Here is a 24167-nt window from a genome sequence, read left to right as displayed (position 1 = left end):
CCCATCAAACCGCTCAGTAAGCCAAAGAAAAGCAGTGAGGTAAGAAGACACTTTTCACTTCTACTTCGTAGGACCCAGAGCTCAGGAGGCAGAGATCTACTTCTGTTGGGTTCCCAAACCTCTGCTGGGCCGTGGAATGGGAAGGAGAGAATCAAGGACTCGGGAACAGAGGGGCGCCACGCCTGGGGCGGCCACGTCATTTCTACCAGGACGGTGAGGCTGGGAGTTGGCTCTGGACTTTCAAGGTGGAACTGGCCCCTGCCCACGCCATCCCTTGAGCTACTGAAGGTGAAGTTAGGAGACAGACGCAGGCCTCTTAGAGTCTTGCACCTGTTCCGAACCGCACTGAAAGGCCCGTGCTCGTGCTCTTTGCCCAGGGAAGTGCCTTGGCGGGGAGCTGGGCCCAGCCCTGCGCTATTAGCTTCGGGTGTTCTGGGCAATGCGGATTTGGCGTCCCTCATATGGCGCTTCAGTCCGATCCCCGGGAAAGAGCTTTCAATCCCGGTTTCAGTAAACATCTTCCCTCTAACCTGTAAGCTATTTATCAAATATGAATGTGCTTTTTGAAAGGAGTAACTCATTTCCCTGGTGTTTTTGTTCCAAAAATAATTGGAAGTGACAATACAAAGAATTACACATGGAGTTGAATCGTCATAGAATAAATAGAAAGTTGCAAGTGCCCTCGGAGGGCTCTCTCTCGCACGCGGGGACTTCCATAGGCAGATCTGGGTTCCATTATTGATTAGCTTTTAGCTTCTTGTTACATATTCGATTAGGCTGGCTCTCTGAATAGAGAATGAATCGTCCAACTACACATTCAAACATCTTACGAAAGAGTTTCTAATGTGATTTTTAAAAAAGGAAACCTCATTGGGACAAAATTGGAGAAAATGACAGAGTCCGTTAAGCCCCCACTCTAGAATGAAGCTAAGGATCCCTTTTACCCAATTGGGCATGGAGGCGTGTGTGTGTGTATGTGTGTGTGTGTGTACACATGTATATACATCAACTGCTTTGGGCAACAATTTGAAACGAAGGCATTAGAAGACATTCTGAGGGAATAAATGATGTATAGGACTATTCCTTAAGATTAAGCCATTAAAACTCTAAAATTTATGTTTAAAAGGGGTTTCGAGCTCAAATATCCTGAATGTAGCCAAAAACATTTGGCAGCACACTCTCATTTCTGCTTCCTCTCCCTCTCCTGCTCTCTCTCAGTTTTCCTTTCTTGTTCGTGGATCGGCCTCAGAAACTGCACGGGCAAGGGACCAGGGAAGCTCGGAAAGTTGTGCTGGTTCTAACGGTCCAATGCCAAAGCAGCGAACTGGAGGTGGCCTGTTTATTCACAGCACTCCTTACGCATGATCCCAACTGCAAAATCCCAGTTGCTAGACGGAACCCCACTTTCGTAATTCTAGAACTTATTTCTGCTGGTTAGAGCAGCACAGACAATGCTGTAGTGTTCCTCGAACAGACAGAATAACCTTTCTGAGCACACTCTGACGATCAGTGTCTGAGTCTGGTTTGTATTGCTGTTATAACAAATTCCAACAATTTAGTGGCTTCAAACAACACACATTAAGTTTTTTAGATATTTGTTTATTTATTCGAGAGGGAAAGGGAGAGGGGGGAGAGGGAGAGAGGAAGAGAGAGAGCAAGAGAGCAAGTGAGAGAACAAGAGCAGGGGGAGGGAGAAGCAGACACCCCGCTGAGCAGGAAGCCCGATGCAGGACTCGATCCCAGGATGCTGGTGAGATCATGACCTGAGCTGAAGGCAGACGCTTCACCGACTGAGCCACCCAGGGTCTCCTACAAATTTATCATCTCATAGTTCTGGAGGTCAAAAGTCAGACTTGGGTCTCACAGGGCTAAAGATCAAGGTGTTAGCTGAGCTGAGTTCCTTTCCAGAGGCTCCAGGGGAGAATTAGTTTCTTTGTCCTTTCTGGCTTCTAGAAACTATCTGCATTCCTTGATGTATGGTCCATTCCTCCATCTCCAAAGTCAACAATGTCACATCTCTCTGACCCTTCTTCCATCATGACATCTTCTTCTGACTACAGTTAGGAAAGTTTCTCAGATTCTAACAACTCATGTCCCTTTAGCCATAAAAGGTAACATATCCACAGGTTCTGGATTTAGGACATAGATATCTTTGGGGGCCAGTATTCTGCTTTCCAGAGAGCGCCATCGTTTTCATTGTTTTTCTTTTTTTTTTAAAGATTTTATTTATTTATTCGACAGAGGTAGAGACAGCCAGTGAGAGAGGGAACACAAGCAGGGGGAGTGGGAGAGGAAGAAGCAGGCTCATAGCGGAAGAGCCCGATGTGGGGCTCGATCCCGTAACACCAGGATCACGCCCTGAGCCGAAGGCAGACGCCCAACCGCTGTGCCACCCAGGCGCCCCTTCATTGTTTTTCTTGTGGTGGTGATGCCAGGAGAACCTCCTCGCTTCCAATGGATCTTAAAAGAACAACAGGGCTTACTCTATCCAAGAAACTCAAGGAAGAGCTTCTTGCCTCTTGGCCATCATGGTGGTCATTGAGTTGCTCATTGGCCAAGGCCTAGAAGCAAGGTGAGAAGCTTATCTAGTCAGCTCTGATGGGTGGGCCGGCACACTTAGTCCCCCTCAGTGTTTGTGGTCCATGACACAACGTGGCCTCTTAATAGCTCCTCCCTCTCCTTCTTAAGATTAGAAATTGTTTCTGCACGGATGGACATTTTCAACTTTCATAAAATTGTACTTTGAAAGTTGTCTGTTGTTAACAGATATATAAAACGATTGTGTACATTTAACATAAAAACCACATTTTCTTTTGCCAAATTAGCACATAGCATGTTTTTGCCCTCACTTGATAAATACCCTTTTCCATTTAAATGCCTACTAAATTGCACCATAATTGTGCAGAGTGAGGGGAGCAAACTCAGCTGAGGGGCCATAACCACCTTCCAAGCCCGATTATGAGGCTCTCACTGAATCACGATTCTGTGGCAGTCCAAACAAGTGTAGGTGTCTGACGTCGAGCAGGAGATCAATTGCCTTTTTCAGCACCCGGAAGGTATGTATTTGCCCCCCAAAAAGGTCTTTAAGTGATAAAATATTTCACCACACAAACTGGCTAGTGGGGGAGGGAGGAGGCCTTAATTCGCAGTAGGTTCAGCGTGGGAGCTGACAAGGGCACGGCCACTCACGTAGACAACCCGGGCTGCCAACTCCGGAGGACTGGTAACGTCTTGTGAATTTGGGCAGCTCAGACTGTATAATTCAGGCTGAAAAAATAAATAATCTCCTTCTCCTTCATTTCCTGGGTAATTAAGGAAAGCACTGACTTCGTGGCCTGTATGATTACAGGCCCGGAAACCCGGCCTCAGGCTGTCTACACAAGTGCCAATAAAATCACCTGAAAAGTGAAAAATATCAGATAATTGACTGGTGGCTTTGTCAAACAACTGGTTTAAATTATTTCCTTCCCCATCCCCACCCCGTTCCCTCTGAACGGATGAGAAGAGGTGACTGGGCCCGGGAGTGTCTGCTCCTGCACCGCTTGCTCTGCCTCAGGCGCTCACACCCCTGAGCTATGGAAGATGCTGACGAGGACACTCCTGGGTGTCTGTCCGGCACCCAGCAAGCTGGCTCTCCCGCTCGCCCAAACCTCGGCGCACCACCTATTCCCTCCTGTGTCCCTACTTCACTGAGGAAATCGAGACCAAAGGGCATGGACTTTACCTCAACTTTCTGCCCTCTGCCCATCTGCTAGAGTATCTTCTAAGCCCACTCTGAATTCGGTCCCTCTTCTTCGTTGTGTGACCTTGGGCAAGTCATTTCACCTTTCTGAACCTCAGGTTGCTCACCCAGAAATGAGGAAATATGAGTGCTGATGATAGTAGGGAATGTTGTACCAAGGCCTCTGCTACCTCCTGAGGGAAGGAGAAAACCAACAGCGGTGACGTTAGAGTCACTCACCTTGACCAATCTCTGCTTGCACCTTTCTCCACCTCTTCTCCTTCCATCCCATCTCAAGCCACGCAGCTGAGGGCCTGGAGGGGAGAAGAGGGGGTGAGGATATAAGAACTCTCTAAGACACATGATGGCAAACAATTCTGACAGAGGTCAAGCTGCCTTTCCTATTCCTTCCTCTCCTCTGGGAGAGGGAATTACAGATGTGGGATAAGTGAAACCATTCAGTCCTTGGAGTAAAGAGAGATTTGAGGGCCATGAACTCCCTTTCTTTTTGCAAAGATGACACCGAGTGGTAAGACGTGAGAAGAAAATTTTGGAACCAGAGGTGTTTTCTGGATGGAGAGTGGTCCAGTTGGGTCTCGGAGGGTAACCTCTGGGTCCTATCTCTTGATGCTGGGCCAGCCTGGAAAAGATCTCCATTTGTAGCCGTGCCCACATCACCATTCAGTTCTCCTCCTCCAGGCAGATGGTGAAGAATACAAGTTTCACCCTGTGCGAAAAAGCTCTCTTTTATTTAGTGCAGTCTCTTCGAGTGTTCCATCAGAGATTTTCCAGAATATGAAATCCAGAAAGAAAAAATCAACCAGAAGTAGAACCATCAATTTCATAAGCCAAACATGCAAGCAAAACATGGCTTACAATACAGTGGCATTTCTCTACTGCCTGGCTTCCTTCCATTCAGACCAAGACAGGAGAATCAGGGAGATGTGGTTCAAAGTCCTAGTTCCTCATGTACGAGCCTCTATAATGTTGGGCTACCTGGTCTACCTCCCGAAGCCTCTCTTGTCTTACCTCTAAAATGGAGGTGAGGATTATAGGTGCCCTAGCTACTTTTGAACATAGGAAACACAGCTATAATAGCTTATTTTTTTGTGTTTTTAACGAATGTTTACGTTTAGAATAGTTTCACATTTAGAGAAAAATTGTTAGGTAGTACAAAGAGTTCTTGTGTACTCCATCAGTCCTCCCTATTGTTAACGTCTGATATGGGCATGAGACATTTGTTACAACTAATGAACCAATGTTGATACATTATTATACATTATTATTAAAGCCCATACTTTATTCAGATTTTCTAGGTTTTTACCTAATGTCTCTTTTCTGTTCTAGGATCCTATCCAGGATTAGAATTAGATGTCATGTCTCCTTAGCTTTCTCTTGACTGTGACAGTTTTCTCAGGCTTTCCTTGTTTTTGATGACATTGACAGTTTCATGGAGTACGGGTCACGTATTTTGTCAAATGACACTCAGCTGGGATTTGTCTGATATTTCTCTCATGATTAGAGTGGGGCTCTGGCTTCTGGGGAGGAAAACCAGTCACAGGGGCAAAGTGTCCTCCCCATTTCATCATATCAAGGGAGCATGCTATCAGCATGACTCATCACTGTTGACTTTAACCTTGATCACCTGGCCGAGGCAGTATTTGTCAGGTTTCTACACCACAGAGTTACTCCTTTCCCTCTTCATATTGTCTTCTTCGGAAGGAAACCACTAAACACAGCCCACACTTAAGGGGTGGGGAGTTATGCTCTGCCTCCTCGAGGGGGTAGTATCTACATAAATTACTTGGTCTTCCTTGTACAGGAGATCTGTTTGTTCTCCTTCACTTAAGTATTGATTTTATCATTTATTTATGTCAGTGTCGACTCTTGAATGCTGTTTAATGCCTTGAGAAATAATCTAATAGTCCTTTATTTATTTTGTTGCTCGGTTTGTTCTAGCTGTGACCGTGTGGAGCTCTTTCAGTGGCTCCTGTGTCACTTTGAGATGCACCACCCTTTTGTGTTTTTGATCACATCCTCACTCTCTGGCACTACAAGATGCTCCACGCTGATCCTGCACAGTTCCTTCCCCAGCCCTGGAACCTTCCATTTCTCTAAGGAGCCTTGGTTTCTTTCTTTAGATAACAGGATTAGAAACCAAGTTCCAGGTGCCAGCTATGCTTGTTGCTATGGGGATGTCATTGCTGCTAGCCTGTCTCAGTGGATAGAGGTAGGTAATACACCTGTGCTTACTGACCCATGTGTGCACACATATCTGTAATTATTTCTGTATCTATCTGTATCTGTACCTCCATCTGTATCTATATGAAGTTCAACGTGAGTCCGTACTGTTGTCTCTACTCTAGGACCACGAGGCTCATTCTAGCCTGCCTTGCTTGATGGTCTGTGTCCCTCACTCCGACACTGACCAACCTGCCTCTCACCCTCTGCCCTCCATTTAGTTATTTTGTTCGATCCCATCATACATGTATGGTGATTTCCAAATTGTCAACCCAGACAATGGGAAACAACTTCACCAACTAGAATACAGTACTCATGTACAGTTCCTTTTGTCTTTAGACTTAACATCGTCACTCCCTTCCAAAGTGACTTAGGCCAACACCCTTACACCCTATCCGGTTCAGTGAAGTGATGTCATCCATCTGTGATACAGTTACATTATTTTGTCATGGTCTGCCCATTGGGGTTCATGATTGCCCAATGGACTCTTTTGAAGATTGATACTTTGTGCTGTGAAGTTCTGTGGGTTTTGACAAATGCATGTTGTTGTGTATTCACACCACTGTATCATAGGATAGTTTCACCATCCTAAGAAATCCCTCGTGGTCACCTATTCAGTGCTACCACCTCCCCAAACCTCTGGCAATGGCTGATATGTTTTCTGTCTCTGTTTTGTCTTTTTCAGAATGTCACAGAAATGGAATCATACAGTGTGTCCCCTTTTCAGACTGGTCTCCTTCATATCTCATTCCTTTTTATCACTGGCTAGGATTCCATTGTATGGATGGACCAGTTCTTTGATCCATTTACTGACTGAAGGCTGTCTTGTTTGCATCCAGGTTTTAGTGACTATGTCTGCTTAATTTTTGAACATATGGAATGTAGTTATTATAACTATTTTAATGTCCTTGTCTGCTAATTCTCAAATCTGTGCCAATTCTAGGGCAGTTTTGATTTCTCAAGGGAGTTTCAATTTTATTTTTCTTACTTTAGTGAGGTTAAATAGCTTGTTAATATGGCAAAAGGTCAGTGTTATATCTTTTTCATAAATTGTCTGCTTGTATCTTTTTCACTCAGGTTTTGGATCCTTGTTTTAAAAGTTGGAAGAGGCTTTATGTATCAGTGATATTAATGACCTAGGTTGCACTCCCCCCCCCACTTTGCCCATCGTCCTTTGACTTTTTGTATGGTGTGCTTTGTTCTGCCTTTTAATTTTAAGCAGTGTGATGCATCCTGGGTGAGTCAGCAATCAGTGGACACTGGGAAGTGAGTGCTTCATAGGAAACGCCAGAAGTCCTGCTAAGCCTAAAGGCTGTGTGTCTGGGTCAGCACCTCAGACTGGCTGAATCCACTAGTCAATTAGGAACACAGGGCTTACAGTGAGGCCCATGGCCTGCTTTCCTTTTCCTCCAGAGCCAACAACCTGAATGGGAGACCTTCAACCTAAGGAACTATATGGACAGGACTTGATGACATGTTTTCCCCTCCAAGAGGTTGGAAGCTTCTTGGGCTCCTTCATAGAAATGACCTCAACCCATGTCTCAGCTATGATAAGAAGCTCCAAAGGAGATGGGGTGCCAACAGCGCTAACAGTAAAATCAGACGAGAAGAGTGGTTTGTGAGGACACATGTTGAGAAGACCCGTGCACGTGAGGCTCACGCACCTGTGGTTAAGCTAAGACCGCCCCCTCCCCCCGGAGCATTCACCAGTCCTAGGTTGAACTTCGCTGCGTGCTGTCACCCTGCACCGCTGGCACGTGGATACCTGCCTCATCCCCTACAGGGTTAACACCCAAGTCAGGAACTATACCTAATGAGACGAGCCTGACCCCCAGATTTGAAACAAGACTGGGATGCTCGGTGGGGCAGTTCTATTTGCCGAAGCCTGGCGGCCGGAAGGCAGTGCTTTCAGACTGGAAAATGGAAAATGGAGCAGAGCTACGTGGACGCCGGGCAAAGCAGGTGGGATGGGAAAGCTTCCTGGTGCGTAAGAGTCATTTGTAGCCAGGAAGTGGGACGATTCACATCTCCACAGAAAGCTAAATGTGACCACATCACCTCACAGGGATTTTCAGTTAGACATACCAAATCTAGGTGAAGGTGGGTGAGTGACAACAGAATGAGTCACTGAAAAGGATGACTCTGAAAAAAGGCACGGAGGAGACAGGTGACCCGGCCAGGTGACCCAGCAGAACTGACTTGTGGAGATGAGGGGGTGGCAGGTGAGTCTGGAAGGCTGTTTAGGGGGTGATAAAGAAGTGGCCCCTTTCTCCCACCAGAACATCTCAGCCTCACCCGCACTGCACTCCCTCCTGCCCATGAAGGTGTCAAGATGGTGCTTTGTGATGTCTGGCCCGCCCCCCCCAGAGCCGCCATTGGCTGGGGGAGTGACTTGTTGACCACACAAAGCTTTGGGTGTGGCCCGCCATTGCCCTGGGATGGGGTATATATAAGGGGCTCAGGCGCTCGGGGGTACACCGCTGGGAGTCTTCGAAATGGCTAAGGTGACTAGGAAAACACAAGCTCCACTGGCTTCTAGGGCAGCTGCGCAGCAACCGACCTCAAGCACCAAGGGGAGAAAACACGCGAAGACATCCTGTCCACCCAGGTCCACAGAGAGTGGCAAGGTGAGATGATCCCACTCAAGGTCTTCCCCATTGTCATCCCTGCAAGACTCCTCACCTGTCCTTGCCTGGCGCACACCCCCTCTGCAGAGTGCACTCATTCTCCTGAAGCCCCTGTTCCCATCCATCCCTCACCCTGTTCTCCCAAACCAGTACCCCTCTGTGATCACTCTGTTGTCCTTCCAGGTGACCAAAACAACCATGAGGGTAACAAGTCACCCTCGAAGGAGCTTGACAAAAAAAGCTTCTCCAAAACCTTCCACCCCTTCAAGGAAAGTTAAGAAATCGAGAGGGTCAAAACTCTTCGGCCACTACCATAGACTGAACGAAGTGCTGAATCACAATGAGCCAGAGTGGGACCGAGAGAGGGCGGAGAAACCCACCACCTCGCGTGCCTACCTGGGTAGCCAGTAACTCCAGAGCGAGGCCAGAGACCTCAGGACTACCTGCCAAGTCTCTGAGGTCTGCCCCCTGAGAAATGACCGATTGCATAGACATCGAATTTTACACCAATGGGGTATACCATTCGTGAAAATTAAAATAAAACCAACCTGTTAACGAAAATTTGTGTGTCTCTGTGAGTTCTCTGATGGTGGGGAGTGGGGAAGGAAGGGAAAAGGAAGGCTTGCGCGGGAGGGAGCAGGGTCTGTCGGGGTTGGGGGTTAGACCAGAAGGTCCAGTTAGCCAGAAAGTGGGGATAAGGACTGGGTCAGGACTGAACACCAAAGACGAGCCTCCCACAGAAAAACATGGTATTTCCTTGTGTGCGTAGGGGTGTGGACCTAGCTGGGGGGAGGTGTTCTGTGTGGGACAGCAGTGCCAATCCCTGAAAAGGCACACAAAGTCACTGCCTGCCGGTCACCTACCTCACAGTGGGGTTTGTGATACCCACCCTACTGTGTCAGCAACTCACAGCCCTCACAAAAACCACACTTCTCAGCCTACTAAAAGTTAGTCCAAAGGACTAAAGTAGTGGTATTTTTGGAGGCCACAAAGCCAACACTGTTTAGGCCACTTTCTTCCTAAGATATGTATCTTAGGAGATATATAGATAGATAGATATAGATATAGATATAGATATAGATATGTAATTTGGGTCTTTTTTATGCCTTCTATGACTCTACTAAACTGTTTGAATAACTATTTTAATGTTCCTATCTGCTAATTCTAAAATCTGTGTCAGTTTTGGGTTGGTTTCCTTTTCTCAGGATAGTTTTTTTTTTTTTGACATTTTTCTTACTTTAGTGAGGTGAAATAGCTTTTTTTCAAAGGATTTATTGATTTATTCGAGAGAGAGAGTATGAGTGGGAGAGGCAGAGGGAGTGGGAGAGCATCCCAAGCAGACTTGGGGCTGATCACGGAGCCCCACGTACAGCTCAATCCCACTACCATGAGATCGTGACCCAAGCTGAAACCGAGTTGGATGGTCAACCAATTGTGCCACCCAGGTGCCCCCAGCTTTTTTTAATTTTAAAGATTGATTGATTGATTATATGCAAGTAATGAATCATGGAACTTTACAACAAAAACTAGGGATGTACTGTATGGTGACTAACATAATTTAATAAAAAATTATTATATATAAAAAAGATTGATTTGAGAGAGAGAGAGAGCGCACACACGCACACACGACTGGGGAGAGGGACAGAGGGAAAGAATCTTCAAGGAGACTCCCCACTGAGCACAGAGCCCCACACAGGGCTTGATCTCTGGACCCTGAGACCATAACCTGAGCCAAAACCAAGAGTCAGACGCTTAACTGACTGAGCCACCTAGACGCCCCTGAAACTGCTTTTAATACGATTAAGGGCCAGTTCTATATCCCTCTGGTGAATTGTCTGTATTTTTTCACATGTTTCTATCAGGTTTGGGGTCCTTCATCCAGTGATTTTTCAATCTTTTAAATATAAGGAATAGTAGCCTTAATATGAGCCCTAATCAGAGATCTAAGTTACAATATGTTTTCCCAGTTTGTTAGTTGTCTTTTGATTTATTTTATGGTGTGTTTTTGTGTGTCTTTTACAATTCTCAACAGTGTGATGCGTCCCGGGTGAGTGAGCAACTGGTGGACACCGGGAAGCGAGTGCTTCAGAAGAAACCCCAGAAGCCCCACTAAGCCAAGAGGTTGTGCGCCCAGGAGAGCCCTCAGGCTGGCTGAACCTTCTAGTCTTAAGAACATAAGGCCTGCGGAGAAGCCCACCGTGCCTTTCCTTCAGGGCCATAAACCTAAGTGGACAACCGTCGACCTAGGGAGCGGTGTAGACAAGACACGATCACACGGTATCTCCTCAAAGAGGCCTGAAGCTTGTTGTAGCCAGAGCCGGCTTCCTGCGGGCCTGACGGGGAGTTTGCCCGCTGCCATGTCTGCTGTTGGAGCACTGAAATTTGTAATACCTTTTGAACAGGGGCCTGCATTTTCATTTTACACGCAGCCTTGCAAAGTACGTTACTGGTTTTGTCCCTACCCCCTCCGGCCTCTGGAATCAGAATTTCTGTGGCGAGTGCCAGACGTCGAAGTCAGAGGGCTTGAGTCCCGTGGCTGTCCTGCTTCCCAGCCGCAAACAATTCTCTGACTCGCTCATCCGACTTCACGTGGGAAAGACATAGGTGGGCGCACTTGAGCCTACAAGCGCGTGGTTCTCGGGACACTCCTCCCAGCGGGTCCCCATGCTGGCCGGTGGGGGTGCCCACGGGGGGCAGGCCCGCCGAACCAGGACCCGGGCTGCTGGCGCCTCCTGCCTGCGTCTGAAACTCATCCTTTCACCTGGCAGTTGAAGCCCCAGCTTGAAACCCAGGGCAGCCCTGCAAGGAGGAACACGGCTGCCTGCCAGAGTTGAGATCTTTGAATACTCTTGACTTCTAAGTTCTGAAACGAGGCCGTGACCCGCTGGAGCTTGGGGTGTCCTCTGATTCCGAGTCAGAAGAAAGCTGTCGGCAGAGGCTTTGTGGATTGGGAGGACATCAAAGGGCCCTCACGACCTCTTTATAATTGTGAAGGATTCAGCAACATGGGGGTGGAATGCCGCCCGAAGCACTCGGCAATCCCAACACGAGGAGGGGATGAGCAAAACGCGCTGGTCAGACTCCCAAAGCAGCGGAGGATGTGGGGGACCCCAGATGAAACCTCACCTGCCTGTTTTCTCTCCGTCTATCTCAACAGCCACGGAGATCTGAGAAGGCAGATTTCAAACGCTGATGACCACACGCTCTGGAGGATCGTACATTCGGGGCACCACACGCTGCGCCTTTCATACCTTCCCCTTTCTAACTTGCTAGCTGCACATCGGAGCTCTCACCGGCCCTGTGGAACACGAGCCACGCCACCTATTTCTTTCACAGTCGCTCCAAGCTGAAAGTGACCCGACTACAGACACGGCTGTTTTGCACCTGCCGGGAATTTACTCTGGAGGAGTTTCTTTCGGCACTGCCTCCCCTGCTCCGCTTCTGCCAAGGCTGCGGATGAGCACGAGGGTTCTGCCTCTCGAGGGGTGTCGCCTCACATTTCAGCATTTCCTTTCAAGGCCTGAGCAGGAACTTCTGAGGTTTGGAGGGAGATGGATTCTGTCCCCTCTGAGTGTTCAGAGGTGAAGCATCACGGCAGTGGGCTTGGCAGTGGCGGGATGGGCACTGTGCAGGCATTTCGACTTGGACCTGTGCCAGCCCCCCTGGGAGCCCGAGATGACTCGGCTTTCCTAGGCCCTCGTCTATGGCATACTGTTCCAGAGGCTTCTTCACAAGGCATGGAGACCTCTGCATGCTGGGCTCCCGCAGCCCTGGCTGACCTGCCAGGGGAGAGAATGGACGAGCTCACTGTGGGTGCCGTAACCCTTCAGGGCCTCCACCGCAGGACTCGTCAGTTCCCTGGTTTGTGAACCACTAATGTCAGCGCTGCTCGCCAATAGGAGCAGGCCCAGAGATTGAAAAGCCTGCCAAACACCAGTCATCAGACAACAGTCTCTGAGGCAGGCTGGGCCAGTAGCTGTCCCCAGCCCTCAGGCCAGCTCTCTCTCATTGGGGAGACTGGTTCCCACAAGCGTAGGAATCTCTGGATTGCAACAGATTCTGATCAGGAAGAAGTTAACCCACTTCTTCTTACAAAAAATATGCTCCAAACTGAGAAGGCAGAAGAACCAACAGGAATCTCTTCCGAAGACGAGCGAAGCCTTTAAATTGTGTGGAGTCCATGCTGGCGCTTCGTGTCGCTTACTTTAAGGATCTTGCTGCACTCCTGCAACATGCAGAAATCGAACGAACAAAAAAGGTAACCCAGCTCACACCTGTAAGGAGGGTCATTATTAAGAAAACTGAAACCAGACACAAAACCCCAGAAAATAAGCTTTGGCAGGGATGTGGGGACCTAGGAACCCCTGTACACGGTTGGCTGAGAATGGAAATTGGAACAGGATGGAGGTTCCCCCTAAAATTAAAAATGGAACTAGCATTTGTTCCACTACTGGGTCTACATTCAAAAGCATTGAAACCAGGATCTCCAAGAGCTGGCCGCACTCCCATGTTCATTGCTACACTATTCACAACAGCCAAGAGGTACAAACAACTGATGAATGGATCAATAAATATATATATATGGTCTAGCCAGACAGTGGCATATTATTCAGCCTTAAAAAAGAAGGAAATCCTGCTCCATGTGACAACATGGATGAACCTGGAGGCCATGATGCTCAGTGAAATAAGCCGGCCTCGTGAGGACAAATACTGCATGACCCCAGTCCGAGGAGGGGTCTAACACAGTCGAATGCACAGGAGCAAAGATTAGAATGGGGGTGGCCAGGAGGTGTGGGGAGACGAGCTGGGGAGTCCCGTGCAGAGGTGATAGTTTCAGTCATGCAAGATGAAAGCACGCTAGAGGTCTGCTGGCCAGCACCATGCCTACAGTTAACAAGACTGGGTTGTGCGCTTACAAATGTGTGAAGAGGGTAGCTTTCATGTTATCCATGTTCTAGCACAATCCAAAAAAAAAAAAAAAAGATAATCCTTTATTTGCAGAGGCATCCCCAGGAGCTGCAGGTAGCTGGCCGCCGTGGGCTGGTGATGGGCCCAGAGGATGTCCCCCAGCCCAGAACAGTTGGGGGATGTCGGGGACCCAGAGCCACTCGAGGCACAGGTCCCACTACCCTACCACTCTCACCCAGTTTTCATTCTTTGTTAGGGCATATCACTCCTTCTCTCAGATGACACAGGTAAGATCGGATGTCCAGTGTCACTTTGAAAGGCCACCTGAATCACCTGTGCCTTCCGACGCAGCTCAAGCACAACATGGACCCCAAGGAGGGAGGAGGAGAGGCTCCAGCAAGAGAGAAGACTGGAGACAAAGTGTGGGGCCAGAGTTTTGGGCATCTGCCGTCGGCCTCCCGGGCTGCCAATTCTGCTGGAATCGCTGATGTTTGCTGAGGACAGGCCCAGACAGAGCCAGACCAGCGTACTTGACTGGGGACATTCATCTGTCATTCATGACTCTGTCCCACCGCCTGCACTCGCTCACTCACACCGCGCGCACATTTGCATACCATTTGTGTGCCTGACACTGTGCTGGGCACAGAGGAGCGGCAGAGAAAGATGGCCAGAGGTGCCCAAGAGAAAGATCTGTTGGCCTCGGTGCTAGACCAGTGTTTTCCCAACCTGCGAAACCACACGTCTTTGAGGGGATTCCACGTTAATGCAGAAGGCTCAACATGGAAAGCAGGTCTCGACCCCAGACTAAATAAATGGTCCAGAGGCTTCCTAGAAATGCCGTGGTATAGTGGTCAAGAGAAGGGACTTTGGAGCTAGACTGCCTGGGTTCGAATCTCAGTTCTGATGGTGTCTCACTTCGCCATGTCCGCTTCCTCACCTATATGATAGGCGTAAATAGTAACATTCACAAAAGAGTTAGCATACATGAAGCATATAAATATTGGATCATTATTCCACACACGTCACGATTTTCTGATGTCTGTATTATATAAAATGTCTATATTATATATTATAATAAATGAAATATAATTTTATTTTAAAATGTAACTTATCTAAAGTAGTTTATTCCGCGCATTTCTCAGTCAACTGATGCCAAGAAATATGGTGACTGTCAAGTGAGGGCATCGGGATTGATTTGGATGTGCAAAATAAAGCCTGGCGGGCCTCCTTAATGCACGGCCCTTGACTGTGGTGTTTCTCCAGCCATTTGTTTAGCTGGACCGAGCCTGAGATTTGGGACTGGGTGGGCCCAGGTTCACGTCCCAGCCCCACTCCTCAGCCAATCATCAAAAAACCATTTATTAGGAACCCAATGATACCAGGCCAAGATGAGACTCTCCCTCTTACCTGGGAAAGTTACAACAAATTCCTTCACCAGCCTACGCCTCATTTTCCTCACCTGTGAAATGGACATCTAACTCCCAGTTTGTTTTGCAAATTAGATGAGTAACATCCGGAAAATCATCTGGCACAGTCCCTGGCACGGAGAAGACGCTCAATAAATGGCCACTGTTTCCCTGACTCATGAAATGGCAATTGAAAAATGGCCGTATAACTTGCCTCATCTCCTAAATATGAAAAATCATATATGGTTTCACTGTAGTCACAAGAGGTAAAATGTACCCTGCCCTCTTCAAGCTGGGCTGGGCAGATTCTACAAATTAGATCCCGTAAATGAGATCTTAGCTAGGGGCTGCTGCCGTCCTTTGTGGGAAAAAGCCTAGCACACAGGCACTGGGAGGAGAGACCCTAGACTGGAAATGCTCAATGGCGTGGAATTTAATCAGGTTAGGTGTCAACATTTAGTTATAGATATGACTCCTAAAGGAGCTCTGATCTATATCAACATCCTTTAGATAAACATGTGGGGCCCCAAGGCCAAACAGAGGAGGAGTGGGGCTCTGAGTGCTGGGCTGAAGGATGGGAGGATGAAGGGAGGCAGAACAGGGATATCAATTAACCCCAGGCACAGAACACTCATTTGTAATCTCACCCTGTGGTTGACAGGACATTCAAGTAAATGCACAAGGAACACTGCAGTAATGATGGTAAGTCCCCCACCACATCCGGCAGCAGGGTGACACGTGCCCGGAGCTTTCTAGAAGCTAGTTACGCATCCCCCCACCTGGCACAGGGGTGAACAAATTGGACAAAGACCCTGCCTTCATGGGGCTTGCGGTCTAGGAAGAGAGACAAATAACAAACACACGAACATACGATATCGAGGGTTGATAAGCACTATGAAGCAGAATGAACCAGGGTAAGGGGTCTATGAGAGACACAGTAAGTGAGGCTGGGGGCGGAAGTGCTGTTTGAAGATAGAGTGGTCAAGAAAAGTATCTCTGAAGAGGTGACTTTTGAGCAGAAGGGTGAATGTGGCAGGGGAGCAAGCCTTGCAAAGGTCTGGGAAAGTGTTCCAGTCAGATGACCAAGCAGGTGCAAAGGTAGAGGCAAAAACAAGCTGGTGAGACCAGGAACAGTGAGAAGAGCAGCATGGGGGTTGTGAGGGGGTTGTGAGGGGGGGTTGTGAAGGTAGGAGAAGAGGTCAGAAAGATAGCCAAGATACGACCACTTGCAGCCACCACTATGCTACCATCTTGGTCAAGGGCTGCACCATCTCTTCTAGATCACCGTGACGGTCTCCTCAGCCAGTCTTGCGGCTTCTGCCCTCGGTCTCCTTCAATCTATTCTCCTGCTTCCTAAACTTGGCTATGCATTAGAATCATTTGGGGAGCTTGTAAGACTTTCCACGACCGTGTCACACTCCAAACGAATGTAATCAGAAAGCCTGGAAGGTGGGGGCCAGGCATTAGCATGTTTAATGATCCCCAGGTGATTCCAGTATTCAGTGAAGTTTGGGAATCATTGGCCTGTTCTCAACACTGCAGCTACAGTTATCTTGCTAAAACAGACCGAGAACTATTTACCCCTCTCCTCCTTAAATCCCTCCAACGGCTTCATTACACTTAGAACAAAATCAGGCTTTCTCCTGTGACCTACAAGGCCCTACATGACCCGGCTGGCCCCCGTTCATCTCTCCATAGTCATCTGGGGGCATTCCTCCCCTCTTAGCATGTTCCAACCACTGGCCTTTTTTCTCTCCTGCAAACATGCTGAGCTTCTCCTGCCTCAGAGCCCCTGGTACCTTGAAATTGGAACACTCTTCCTGATGAGATGTGCAGGGATGGCTTCTTCCTGCTAATCAGGCCTCAGCCCTAATAATATCACCCCCAAGAGGCCTTCCTTGACTCCTCTAGCTAATTTTATATACACACACATACCGTATGGATGCCATCATTTGCCATCCAGACTCTCCTTTAGGAGAACTTATTTCCCCAGCTGCTAGGAATGGTGCCGGCACTTGACCTTGGCTGGAAAGACCACACCTCAGGGATAGCCTGCATGCAGTGACTCATCATTCATGAAGTTCAAGGACACAGCCACCTCACTGCAAAGTGAAGGGCCTTTCCAGCCTCAGCACTCATGGAGTGACTAAAGCTTTGAGCAGATGTCACAGGCCAACGTTCCCCTCTGCCCAGGCCTGCTTCCTGCCATTCTACAAAAACACTTGGTCACATTCCCTAATATTCTGACACCCTAATTTCCATGTCAGAATCCAATGTAATGCAAACTGCCGGAGCTGGTGCCAGTCATCTGGGGAGGCGAACACTAGGACAGCGTTCTGGAGCCGATCCACCTGTCAGACAGCTGGCATTGAGGCACCTTTCGCTGGACATAAGTGGCAGTGGAATATCTCCAGGACAAGGTAACAATTCAATTGTTAACACTTGTACCTGTGGGACCTGGGATGTCAAGATAATTCACTCACGAGAGTGGAACTGGGTGGCCTTTGCTGAGCATGATTGATGCTTTTGGAGAAAGACAACCAAAGGCTGTGAGTGATTAATTGGCAATTAAGAGCTAAGTGTGAAAAACAGAGGGCTTCCCTTGCAGGAGGTAAAGAAGGTCTCATCTCTTGTATCCAGAGAACAGAGAAAGCTGAGGTCCAGGCCTAGAAATCAGTCATCAGGGTGGCAGAGCTCCAAAGAAGCTCGTACCCCCAACCCCATTTCTGTTAGCCGTGATTGGGAAAGAATGGGGCCCCGAATCACAGCGTGTGGCACCTGAGCTGATGCACCTGGAAACCTGGAATCCTCAGGATTGGCCGGAAAGCTCTGTAGCTAGAAGCAGCCCACTCTTCTAGAAATGCTCCCCCCTCTCTTATGGATGATGCAAAGGCTTCTCCCCTGAAGGTGCCATATGCGCCCTCGGGATCTGCCCCTGCCTCTGCACCTGCCCAATAGCTAGGATTATGTCACAGTATAATCTGGCTGAGGAAGTGCTCGGCCTGCCAAGGCAGGAAAGGGACTTGACCTCAAAGGAGCAGCTGGACCTAGCCAGCATGGACCAGCAGGAGTCAGGAGAGTGGGCCTGGGTCTGAATCCTGAGTGTACGGGGTCAAGGGGGAGCCAAACAGAACACTGGATAAAAGGTCCTGACATGGGAGCTCTTGCTAGAAATATAAGACTTAACCTGGCAAGGACCCCGGGAGACCATATGAAAATGCTGCTTGGGATGAATCTTAGAAATAAGGAAAAAGCAATGGTCCACACCAAGCAAGGTAGAAATGCCAGAATTATCAAGGCAGACAATAGAAATGAAAGGATCAAAGGCTCCAAGAAGTGGGCATACTAGGGTAGCTACTCCATCGAAGTCTGGATGACTTACCAGACAACCATATTCTATAGGAGGGCCTGGGGTATATACCATTCCCCAGGCCATCAGGAAAACAGCAGTGAGAGGGGCACTAACATCACTAACAAGGTCAGTGGTGGATCTCCCTTGTAGGACAGGGAAGACAGTAAAAGAGGTGATCATAGAGCTGCATTCACTGACAGCACCGCAGACATAAATAGAGGCCAGGTGGTGACACGTTAGCATCAGAAATTACGTGTGTGCAATCACTGTAGGTGCCAGGAGGGCCTGACCCATAGAGAGCTATGGAGATAGTTAACAACACACAGGCTCCCTAGAGACAAGATAGAGGAGTAGCCTGCAAGGGTAGTTCTCAATCTACACGATCAGAGGAAGTCAGATGGGTGCAAGAGGATGTGGGCAATCAACAACAAAAAAGTCAAAATCCCTTGCCTAGTTTTGAGACCCGAGCTACTTTTCAGACCTGAATGAAGGGTCTCCAGGAGGGAGAACCCTGCAGCACCATGCATGTATATATGGCAATTGTTCCTCTGGGGTTTTCGAGAAAGATAAATGGCCATTTACTTGGGTAATTATATACTCATGAGAGGGGACTATCTAAACATTTCACAGAATTCAAGTTTCTATTGATATCCATGGAATGTATATCTAGATACTTGAAGGCATCGTCATGACCCTTAAAGTAGGGGCAGATGAAGACTAGATAATAAACGCAGATCTGGCCCAGGTCTGGCTCACAGTGTGCCCACTAGAGCCACAGACTCATGTGATGATCATTCCCCGGTCTCCAAGTATATAATGAGAATGGACATACTTGGTAGTTGGCATGAGACCCGTATTGATTTCTTGGCCTGTGATACAAGAGGTACCATAGTGGAGAAGGGCAAATGGAGGTCTCTTGTGTCAGTTGGGTTTATGGCAAGCCCACACAGAAGAATCACAATGAAGACCTCTAGGGTTCTACAGCAAGGCCATGCCATCTATGGCAGAGAATTATACACATTTCATAAGCTAGTCCCTGGTATGCTACCAGGCCCTGGTTGAGACAAAGTGCCTGACCATAGGTCATCAAGTGGCTATGCAGCCAGAGCTACTCTACATGAGCTGGGTTCTTTCAGATCCAGATTACTTCACTGAAGAATTCTACCGGTACCTGGATGGTTCAGTCGGTTAAGCGTCTGCCTTCAGCTCAGGTCATGATCCCAGGGTCCTGGGATGGAGCCCTATGTCAGGTACTCTGCTCAGCAAGGAGTCTGCTTCTCCCTTCCCTACTCTCGTGCTCTCATTTGCTCTCTCTTTCTCCCTCTCAAATAAATAAAAAAATTATCTAAAAAAAGACATTATTTCAGTGTTACACAAACTATTCAAGGGAAAAAACAGGATATATATCAAACTTATTTTATGAAGATATCACAACTATGACATAAAACCTGACAAGTACAGTACAAAAAAATTACATGTTGGGGGCGCCTGGGTGGCACAGCGGTTGGGCGTCTGCCTTCGGCTCAGGGCGTGATCCTGGTGTTATGGGATCGAGCCCCACATCAGGCTCTTCTGCTGTGAGCCTGCTTCTTCCTCTCCCACTCCCCCTGCTTGTGTTCCCTCTCTCACTGGCTGTCTCTATCTCTGTCGAATAAATAAAATTTAAAAAAAATTACATGTCAATCTCATTCATAGCCACAGACGTAAAAATCTTCAACAAATACTGGCATACCAAACCCAGGAGTATGTGAAAAAAACACATCATAATCAAGTTGGGTTTATCTCAAGAATGCAAAGTTCAGGGCGCCTGGGTGGCGCAGTCTTTAAGCATCTGCCTTCAGCTCAGGGCGTGATCCCAGCATTCTGGGATCGAGCCCCACATCAGGCTTCTCTGCTAGGAGCCTGATTCTTCCTCTCCCACTCCCCCTGCTTCTGTTCCCTCTCTCGCTGGCTGTCTCTCTCTGTCAAATAAATAAATAAAATCTTAAAAAAAAAGAATGCAAAGTTGGTTCAACATTAGAAAATTAATTTATGTAATTCATTATTAATACACAGAAAATTACTATTAAATTAATATAAAGGAGAAAAATCACATGATTTTATCAATTGATGAGGAAATAATGTTTGATAAAACCCAGCATATATTTGTGATAAAGCATCAAAACCTCTTAAGTGGCAGAGAGCTTTCTAAATCTGATAGTGTTTCAAAAAACTTACCACAAACAAGCGTTTGATGAAACACTCAAATCTTCCACTCTGTGATAAAGAAGACAAAGACTGTCCATTATCACCACTTCTGTTCCACATTGTGTTAGAGTTCCTAGTCAGCACAGTAAAGCAAGAAAAAAAGAAAAAGGTAAGGATTTTAAAGAAACAAAACTATTGCTCACAGATGATATTATTACATACATTGAAAATCCAAAATTACTCACAGATTATTTGAATTAATAAGAGTTATCAGGTTTACTAGATTCAAAAACAATACTCACAAATCAATTGCATTTCTAGATAAAACAACTTTTAAATAGATACCCTTTAAAATAGCATTAAATTAATATAAAACCTAGGAATAACTCAAAAAAAATGTTCAAGTCATCTGTGCAGATAATTGTAAAATAATATGGACAGAAATTGAAGAACATGGAAATAAATGGGGAGATATTCCATGTTCATGGAATGGAAGACCCTATATTGCAAATATATTAATTGTCCCCAAACCACTCTATAGATTCAATGCCAATTCTGTGTGTGTGTGTGTGTGTGTGTGTGTGTGTGTGTGTGTAGAACCTCAAAGCTGCTTCTAAAATTTATATAAAAATGCACAGGGCCAAGAATAAGCTTAGAAAAGAACAACATGGGAGGATTTGCTTTGTTGAATATCAAGACTTGTTACAGAAGTACATTAAAACAGTGTGGCACAAACATATAGCAAAGTAAACAAAGTGATCAGAACAGAAAGCCCAGAAATAGACCCACACATATATGGAAAAGGTCACTATAGAGCACTAGAGAAAGCATAGCCTTTCCAATAAATAGTATTGGATTAATAGGATATATATTTGGGGAAAAAATGAAATTGGGCCTGTCCCTCATTTATACAGAAAAATCAATTTGTTGTAGAGCTAAATGTGAATGGTAAAATAATAAACCTTCTAGAAATTAACATAGGAGAGTATCTTCAAAAGCTGAAGATTAAAAGTCATTTTAAATGGAATGCAAAAGCACCAAACAATAAAAGAAAATATTAATAAGTTGTTTTTATTAAGAGACTTCACTGAAAGTGAAAAGGCAAGCAATGCTCTCACCCTTACCCCTTTACTCCAGTATGCATACAGCAGACAGAGCATTCACTGAAACAGAAATCGGATCACATCACTCCCTCGTTTAAAACCTTCCCACCTTCTTACCCTAGCCCATACTTTGTCTAGTACCACTCTCCCTCTCGTCCGTTATAGTCCAGCTATACTCCAAATGCCTTTCCTACCTCTGGGACTTGACACGTGTTGTTTTCTGTCTGTCTCTATTTCGTTCTTCAGTTAACTTTCATTCCCATCCTTTAGATTTCAGCTTAAATGTCTCCTCCCCAGAGAAGCCTTCTTTGGCCATCTAATCTAAGCAGGGCTTCACATTATTATCTCTTAGAACACCCTGCCCTTTCCTTCATAGTACTTAGTATATATTTTCATTATATAAACCGGATATTTTACTTGTTCATGGTCATCTGTCCGATTACACTTAAGTTCCAAATACATAGTAAATATGGGTGGATGGATGGATGGATGGATGGATGGATGGGTGACTAAACTAATAACATAGTTATCTCCTTAATCCAGAATTTGCTCTTCATATCTGGTGAAAGGTCTCCTTTTCCAGACCCCAAATTCAATAATTTTCTTTTCAGGTGTGTAAAGGATCAGTTAATGATTTTTTTCATTTGCTCATCTATTCGATTATTCATTCAACAAATGTTTTCGAAGAGGTTCTCTGAATAAGAGGATATGGGTCAAGCCATTGAATGAGCAGATTTGTAACTGAAAAGAGAGACATGAAGGGCGTAGTGAAATTCCTACATACGTATATACTTTAAGGACACGTAGAAATATAATTTAAGGGAGAAGTTTTCTATGTTTCAGCGGTGGCTTTCTTGGCAGTTGAGAGAGTGAAGGATGGCAATGTGCTCTGTAACGCCAACAACTTTTTATTCCCAAATTTGCAAATGAGTCATCGGTTACTTCTGTCAATTTTTCTCAAGTATGATATAACAGCTGTAGTTTGGAGATTACAGTGTTTACTGAGTTGAGTATTATTTCCAGTGATCGTTTGAAAGCGACGTGGGAACATTCTGGCAGCACTTTCTGAGAAATTAAGATGTGTGGTGGTTGTAAAACATGGCTGCAAACCCTTTGACACTCTTCCCATTGAGATCCTGGGTTCGCGCCCCCTCTCTTGGAGTCCGGGTGGGCTTGGGACATCTTTGACAGTTAGGTATGGCAGAAGTGACTCTGTTCCAAGACGAGGTCATAAGAGTCCATGTACATTCTGCCCCACTCTCTTGAAACATTTGCTTTCTTTGAAAGCTCTTCTCAGGATGCTCTCTCTTAGGAAACAGCTGTCATATCATAAAAGATCCCAGTCACAGTGGTAGGCCGCGTGCAAGTACTCTGGTCAACAGCCCCAGCTAAGCCTACCCTTGAAGACCTTGCAGCCTAGGTGTCAGATGTGAGTAAGGACACTTCCAGGTAGTTCCTGTCCCCAGCTGTTTCAGTTACCCTGGTTCTAGGAGTCTTCCCAGGCGAGGCCCCAGGAAAGGGAGAATAATCCGCACTGTGCCCTGTCCAAATTCTTGACCCACAGAACCCTTGAGCACGGCTAACGAGTGGCTGGCATTTCACAGGGTAGTTTCAGGCAGTTTGTTATGCAACAATAGTAATTGGAACAGAATGATAAAATGAAAATTTTGACTAAAGCACCAAAAGATGACAACACCTTAATATGGAAAGTTGAAAGATGAATAAATAAGTAAATGCACTATAGAAAGATTCACAAGGCAGACTGGGAACAATGGCTTAGAGGCAAGAGGCTCATTTTCAAGGTTAAATTATTGGACAATGTCCCTGCATTATGTGATTAGTAGTATTTGACCCATAATTTAGGAAGAATCAAATACCCTATTACTTTAATTATCCAAAGGTCAGTGTCCTGACATCCTCCAGCAACTGGAGCATAGCCATCAATCTAGAAGTGAAAAAGATACGTAGCCATAAAACAAACAAACAAGTAAGATGGGCTGATGGATAAATAGAAGGATGGATCGATGAACAGATAAAGGAAGTGCAGTGATAAGGCAAGTGTAGTAAGAGGTTAATGATAAGATATAGATACAATGGGGGGATGATATGTACTGCTGCGTACCGAATAACTCCAAAAGTTAGTGTCTTCAAACAGCATCCACTTATTGTTTCAAAGTTTCCGTGATCAGAAATGTGGGCGTGGCTCAGCTGGGTCTTCCGGATCAGAGTCTCTCATGAGGTTGACTGGGGGGAGGCGGGTGGACCAAGTTCACTCAAGAGGTGGTTGGATGGATTTAATTCCTCACGCATTGATGACCATAGACCTCCCTCGGTTCCTTATCACATGGGCCTCTCCAAAGGGCGGCTCACGACATGGCAGCTGGTTTCCGTCAGAGTGATACAATGATAGTGCTAGCAAGACAGAAGTCAGTCTTCTGTAACCTAATCTTGGGAGTGACACTTCATCACTTTGGCCATATTCTATTTATTAGAAGCAAGTGATGAGGTCCAGCCCACCCTCAAGGGGAGGGGATTACTCAAAGGCCTCAATGCCAGAATGCGGGGACCATTGGGGGGGCGGGGGTGGGAGGGAAGAGGGGATCATCTGTAAAGGCCACCTCC

General features: G+C 46.5%; 1 long non-coding RNA gene across 1 annotated transcript in view; it reads right to left on the bottom strand.

Moving 5' to 3' along the window:
• Positions 1–1608: 1608 nt before the first annotated feature.
• Positions 1609–24167, bottom strand: part of LOC148106809 (uncharacterized) — a 50647-nt gene continuing 28088 nt past the window's right edge. The window contains exons 2-4 of the long non-coding RNA XR_015723265.1: positions 20473–20575; positions 3962–4035; positions 1609–3398 (exon numbers count right to left, since the gene is read on the bottom strand). This is a non-coding gene — a long non-coding RNA (uncharacterized LOC148106809). The remainder of the gene's footprint in view (positions 3399–3961; positions 4036–20472; positions 20576–24167) is intronic.

This window comes from Ursus americanus, chromosome X (genome assembly GCF_024610735.1).
Source record: "Ursus americanus isolate L20-20 chromosome X, mUrsAme1.1.p, whole genome shotgun sequence".
Classification (NCBI taxonomy): domain Eukaryota; kingdom Metazoa; phylum Chordata; class Mammalia; order Carnivora; family Ursidae; genus Ursus; species Ursus americanus.
Note: the sequence above shows the minus strand (reverse complement) of the source record. Positions and strands in the feature narration are given on the sequence as shown.